The sequence below is a fragment of the Meriones unguiculatus genome, assembly GCF_030254825.1.
Source record: "Meriones unguiculatus strain TT.TT164.6M chromosome 13 unlocalized genomic scaffold, Bangor_MerUng_6.1 Chr13_unordered_Scaffold_50, whole genome shotgun sequence".
Lineage (NCBI taxonomy): Eukaryota > Metazoa > Chordata > Mammalia > Rodentia > Muridae > Meriones > Meriones unguiculatus.
The window spans coordinates 48,108-55,378 of record NW_026843656.1 but is presented as its reverse complement, the minus strand read 5'-3'; positions in this window follow the sequence as shown (position 1 = coordinate 55,378).

Sequence of the window (7,271 nt, the reverse complement as noted above, 5' to 3'; positions counted from 1 at the left end):
CTTTAGTTGGATGATTTTATTCTCCTGAAAAGATTAAATCAAAACCCTGCCCCATCCCTAATTCTGGGGTGAGGGTTGTAGCTTTTTAGGCATGTTATATCTTTTATAGAGCAAAATGTTTTTTTCGAAATAGAAAAAGTATAATATCTCAATTAAAGTTAAAAAAAATCTTTGAAAGTTTCCAAATATACCTTAAAGTGTATTTATTTCTAGATAATAAAGGATATTCACTTTTATTTTCAGCCTGCCTTTTACAAGCAGCTTTTAAATAAAATCAGTGTAAATCCTGTGTGCCTGCCTCTGCCTCCCAGGTGGTATGAAAAGGCACGTGCCTCCCAAATGCTGGGATTAAGGCTATGAACCACCAACACCCTGTCATTGTAACTCCTGAATTTAGAAAACAACTAATTAATATAGAACTGCTTGTCTCTTCTGGGATTAAATGCATGGTCTATCACCATGCTGCTCAGATATGTTATAGTCACTCCAAATTATTCCAACTCAAAAAATTTATACCTTAGAATTTACTTAAAACTTTTTAAAGCTCTTAACTGTTTTTAATATGAAACAACAAAAGTATCTTTTTTATTTAAGAAAAAAAACTTCAGTCTTTATTAAGTTAGTTTGGAGTGAATGACCACACTGTCTGATGAAAAGTTACCTCTGCTTATTCAGGAGATCTCCACTATTAAAATCTAATCATTATCAATTTTGTTAGGATCCTCCTTTCTTTTCCTGTGGTAACATTTGGTTTTACCAGTGAAGACATAGTTCAGTAATTTCTCACTGTCTACTCCTTTTAGTTTTGTTTACTTCATTTTTTTTCTAGAGTATTTAGGTGTGCTGTTAAGTTGCTACTAAGAGATCTTTCTGATTATTTTTTCTGAATGTACTTAGTGGTATGAACTGTCTTCTGGTCAACAATTCCGTTGTGTACTATGACTTTTGATATCTTATGTATTCATTTCATCGACTTTTAGAAAGTCTTTAATTTCTTCATTTCAGTTTTGATCCAATTTTTATTTAATAGAGTGTTGTTCAATTTTTATGAGTTTGTAAGCTTTCTATTGTTTTTGTTATTGGTGATGTGCTGCTTTAAACCTTAGTGGTCTGATAGGATGCAGGAGGTTATTGAAAGTTTCTTATATCTTTTGAGACTTCCACAGTTCAAGTATATCATCAATTATGGAGAACAATATATGTGTTGCTGAGAAGAGAGAACAATCTTTTTGTTTGGGTGGATGTTCTGTAAACATCATTTGGGTAGTGTTTTGATGTCAGTTATCTGGACCATTTCTCTGTTCAGTTTGGTCAGGAGGACCTGTCCATTGGTGAGAGTGATATATTGAAGTCTTCTCCTATCGGTTTATGAGGGCCAGGATGTGATGCCAGCTGCAGAAGTGTTTCTTTTATAACTTGGGTGCTCTTAGGTTAGGGGCATTGATGTTAAGTATTGAAATGTTATATTGCTGGATGTTTTTTTAATATGTCATGTCTTTTGCCATCTTTTGATTAGTTGATTTTGAAGTCTGTTTTGTTAGATATTAAAATTGCTTTACAAGCTTGATATTCTAATTCATTTATTTGGAATATCTTTTCCAACCCTTTACCTTTAGATAATGTCTATCTTGATGTGAAGCTGTGTTTGATGTATTTAGAAGAAGGGTGGATTTTGTTTTATCATCCATTTTTGTGAGCCTGTGTCTTTTTATTGGTGAATTTGGGTCAATGGTATTAAGAGATATCAACAAACAGTGATTGTAAATCCTGGTATTTTGGTGGTGGTGGTGGTGGTGGTTTTAGCACCCTGTATTGGGCTATATTTATAGATACATATTGTTTAAATTTGACCTTATCATGAAACATCTTATTTTTCTTCATTTGCTGATTGAAACTTTCTGGGCATGGTTAGTAATTTGTCTTGGCTTCTGTAGTTTTTTAGAGTCAGAAGCACTCTGTCTAAGCTGTTCAACTTCTAGCATTTTTACTGAGAATACAGGATTAATTCCAATAGATCTGCCTCTTTTTTTTTTGGTTGGTTTTTGTGGGTTATTTTTTGTTTGGTTTGGTTTGGTTTGGTTTGTCTGGTTGGTTAGTTTGGTTTGTTTTTGTTTTTGTTTTCAGTTGCAGCTTTTTATATTCTTTCTTTGTTCTGCATGTTTTGTATTTTGATTATTCTGTGCTAAGAGGACTTTCTTTTCTGGTCCAGTCTCTTTGGTGTTTTTATGCTTCTTGTGCCTTCATAGATATCTTCTTTAGGTTAAGAAATTTTTCTTGTATGATTTTGTTGAAAATATCTTCTGGAACTTTGATCTCATCCTTCTTCTTCTAATCTGATTATTAGTATGTTTTGTGTTATCATAATGTCCCAGAGTTCCTGGATGTTTCCTGAAAGTTTGTATGTAGACCAGGCTGGTTTTGAACTTAACAGCTCTAACTCAAGTCAAGTGTTAGGCTTAAATCTAGGCCAACATGCCTGGCATCAACATCACCATCATTGGCTGCTGAGCATGGAATATAGAGTTTTAGGTATTTATTTTCTTTTGTTTTGTATATGTAAGCATAGGTTATTGTGTTGATCTTCATCAACATCTTGCATTTGAAATTTGGCAGGGAGTATATTTAATTTCTTAGGATGCCCTTTATTTATGACACTAACACTATCTGAGCTTTCCAAGTCATTGAATTGTAGGTGTGTGACGCTCTTCTTACCAGTTGTATTTGTTTTATTTTAATTTTGTTTGTTTTATTCACATTTAATTTATTTTTAATTTAAATTGTTTTTTTTTATTTATTCTCTGACATGAACTTGAGTCTTTGATCACCTCCTCCTGGGTGGTGCAACCTTGCAAGGCCACAGAGGATGACCTTGATGAGGTCTGATGAGACCTGATAATCTAGAAGGGAAAGAATCCCTCCCCAATTAGGAGACTAGAGAAAGGGCATAGGAGCAGAAGAAGGAGGGTGGGTGGGACTGGCAGGAGATGAGGGAGGGGGCTATGGCAAGGATACAAAGTGAACACATTGTAATAAATAACTTAATTAAATTAAAAAAATAATTTATCCACTTAACATCCCAATTGTAATCTTCTCCCTTGACTCTTCCTTGTCTCACCCTCCATTTTTTTCCTCCTTATCCCATTTCCTATATCTCAGATACAGGGAACCCTCCTCTCCTACCATCTGAAACCAGCCTATCAAGTCTCACTAGGACTTCCTGCATCCTCTGTGGCATAGCAATGCCCCTCCACCACGGGGAAATGATCAAATAGCACACAACAGAGTCCATGTCAAAGCCAGCACCTTCTCCCCTTACTATGGATCAAACATGGAGACTGAGCTGCCTATCAGCTACATCTGAGCAGGGGTCTGTTTCCTCTTCATGAATGGTCTTTGGTGGGTCCATCAATCTCTGCAAGTCCCCATGGGCCCAGATTTGTTGTCCTTGTTGGTCTTCTTATGGAGGTCCTGCCAGCTCTGGGTCTTTCTACATTCTATCCTCTCACTCTTTCCTATGATTCCCTGTGCTCTACCCAAAGTTTGGCTGTGAATCTTAGCATCTGTTTCGAACCCCTGCTGGGCGTCTTTTGGAGGATATGTATGTTAGGCTCTCATCCTCTTCCCTCTCCTCAGTCACTTCTGGTGTCGATTTTATATGCACTTTTGCATAAGAATTAAGCATCCTCCATAGGGTCCTCCTTTTTATTTAGCTCCTTTAGGTCTATAAATTGTAGTATGTTTATCCTATATTATGACCATTATCCATTTACAAATGAGTATATACCATGCATGTCTTTCTGGTTTTGGAATAACTCACTTAGGATGATCATTTCTAGTTCCATCTACTTGCCTGAAAATTTTATAGTTTCCTTTTTTTTTAATACCCGAGGTGCATTCCATTGTGTAAATGTACCACAATTTCTGTAAAACAATGGTTTGGTTGAGAGACATATAGTTTGTTTCCCTATTATGGCTATTATGAATATAGATGTTATGAACACAGTTGAGCAAATATCTTTGTTGAATGGTGGAGCATCTTTTTGATATATGCCCAGAAATGGTATAGCTGGGTCTTGAAGTAACACTATTTCTAATTGTCTGAGAAAGTATCAGATTGATTTCTAAAGCGGTTGTATAAGTTTTCACTCCCACAGCAATGGAGGAGTGTTCCTTTCTTCACATTCTCACTAACTTGCTGTCACTTCAGGTTTTGACCTTAGCCATGATGGGTTTAAGATGGAATGTCATTTGCATTTCCATGATGACTACAGATATTGAGCATTTAATGTCCACCATTTGATATTCGTCTGTGGAGAAATCTTTGTATAGTTCTGTACCCCAGTTTTAAATTGGATTATTTGGATTATTGGAGTTTAATTTCTTCAGCTCTTTATATATATTGTTTATTAGCTCTTTCAGTTGTATGAAGGGTTGGTGAAGATCTTTTGTCAGTCGGTAGGCGGTCATTTTGTTCTATTGACAGAGTTCTTTGCTTCATAGAAGCTTTTTGTTTCATGAGATCCTATTCATTAATTCTTGATCTTAGAGCCAGTGTTCTTGGTGTTCTGTTGAGGAAGTTACCTTCTATGCGAATGAGATCAAGGATCTTTCCCACTTTTTTTTCTAACAGATTTAGTGTATCTGGTTTTATGTTGAGGTCTTTGAACAACTTGGACTGCAGTTTAGTGCAGGGTGATAAATATGGATCTATTTTCATTTTTCAACATGTAAACTTCAGGTTAGACCAGCACTGTTTGTTGAAGATGCTGTCCTTTTTCCATTGCATGGTTTTGGCTTCTTTGTCAAAAATCAAGTGGCCATAGGTGTGTGGGTTTATTTATGTGTCTTCACTTCAATTCTATTGATCCACTAATTGTTTTTATTATAGTACCATGCAGTTTTTATTACTATTGATTTATAATAGAGCTTGAGATGAAGAATGGTGATACCTCCTGAAGATCTCCTATTGTACAGGATTGTTTTAGCTATTCTGACTTTTTTATTTTTCCATATGAAGCTGAGAATTGTTCTTTCAAGTTCTTTAATGAATTGTGTTGATATTTTGATGGGAATATCATTGAATCTGTAGATTGTTTTGTTACGATGGCAATTTTTACTATGTTGGTCCTACTGATCCATGAGCACGAGAGATATTTCTATCTTCTGGTTTCTTTTTCAATTTCTTTCTTCAGAGGCTTGAAGTTTTTGGTTTTGTTGTTGTTGTTGTTCATATAGGCTTTTTACTGGCTTGTTGAGGATAACACCAAAATACATTTTTTTTACTGCCTATTGTGAAGGGTGTTATTTTCCTATTTTTTTTTTCAGTCCATTTGTCTTTGGCATCCAGGAGTGTATTTTTTTGAGGTTCCCTACAGTAGAATTTTGGGGGTCATTTTTGTATCTGTCATATCATCTGTGAATAGAGATACTTTGACTTCTTCCTTATCACTTTGTATCCCCTTAATCTCCTTTAGTTGTCTTATTGCCCTAGATAAGACTTTGAGTACTGTATTGAAGAGATTTGGAGAGAGTGTGTAGCCTTGTCTTTTCCCCAAGTCCAGTGGAATTGACTTAACAATCTTTTCATTTAGTTTGATGTTAGCTATATACTATTCTGTATATATTCTGTATATTTTCTGTATACTATCTTTACTCTTTTTAGATATGTGCCTTTGTCCCTGGTCTCTCCAAGACTTTAAACAAGAATAACTGTTGGATATTGTCAAATGCTTTTTCAGCATCTAACAAAATGGCTTTTTTTCAATTTGTTTATACAGTGGATTACATTGATGGATTCCATATACTTAACCACCCTCGCATGCCTGGGATGAAGCCTACTTGGTCATGGTGGATGATACCTTTGATATGTTCTTGGATTTGGTTTGCAAGTATTTTATTGAGTATCTTTACATCATTGTTCATAAAAGAGATTGGTCTGAAGTTCTCTTTCTTTTGGGGGATCTTTGAGTATTTATCAAGTTGACTGTGGTCTCACCAAAGGAATTTGGTCATGTTGCATCCATTTCTATTTTATGAAATAATTTGGAGAATATCAGTATTCACTCTTCTTTGAAGGTCTTGTAGAATTCTGCTCTGAAATCATCTGGCCCTTGGCTTTTTTTTTGGTTGGGAGTATTTTGATGGATGCCTCTATTGCCTTATTTACTATAAGACTATTTAATATCTTTATCTGATGTTGATTCAACTTTGCTAAGTGGATTTTAAATAAAATTGTATATTTCATTTAGATTTTCAAATTTTGGGGCATATAGGCTTTTGACATAAAAGGTAATGGTTCTTTGGATTTTCTCAGTGTCTATTATATCTTTTTCTTTCAGACTTTGTTGGTTTGGATAGTATCTTTCTACCATTTACTTAGTTTGGCTAAGAATTTGTCTGTGTTTTTTATTTTCTCAAAGAACTAGCTCTTGGTTTCGTTGATTCTTTGAATTATTATCTTTGTTTCTAATTTATTGATATCAGCCCTGAGTTTGGTTTTTCCTAGTGGTCTACTCTTGCTGGGTGTGTCTGCTTCTTTTTTCCTAGGTCTTTCAGGTATACCATTAAGTTGCTTGTATGAGATGTCTCCAATAGCTTATGATGGCCTTTGTTGGTATTCAAACTCCTCTTAGGACTGCTTTCATTGCATCGCATATGAAGTTGAGAACTCTTCTATCAAGGTCTGTAAAGTATTCTGTTGGTATTTTGATGGAAATTGCATTGAATCTGTAGATTGTTTTTGGTAAGATGTCCATTTTTACTATGTTAACTCTGCCAAGCCATGAGTATCAGATAGTTCCATATTCTGATATCTTCTTCTAATCTTTCTTCAGAGACTTGAAGTTTTTTCATACAAGTCTTTGACTTAATTGATTATGGTCACACCAAAGTACTTTATGTCCTTTGAGGCTATTGCGAAGGGTGTTGTTTCCCTAATTTCTTTCTCAGCCCTTTTATCTTTTGTATACAGGAGGGCTAAATTTTTTATGAATTAATTTTGTATCCAGCCACTTTACTGATGCTGTTTATCATCTGTAGAAGTTCCCTAGTAGAAGTTTTGGAGTTATTCAGGTATACTATCATATCATCTGCAAATATTGATACTTTGACTTCTCCCTTTCCAATTTGTATTCTTTTGATCTCCTTTAATTGTCTTATTGCTCTAGTAAGGACTTCAAGAACTATGTTGAAGAGATATGGAGAGAGTGGACAGCCTTGCCTTGTCCCTGAGTTCAGTGGGACTGCTTTAATTTTCTCTCCATTTAGCTTGA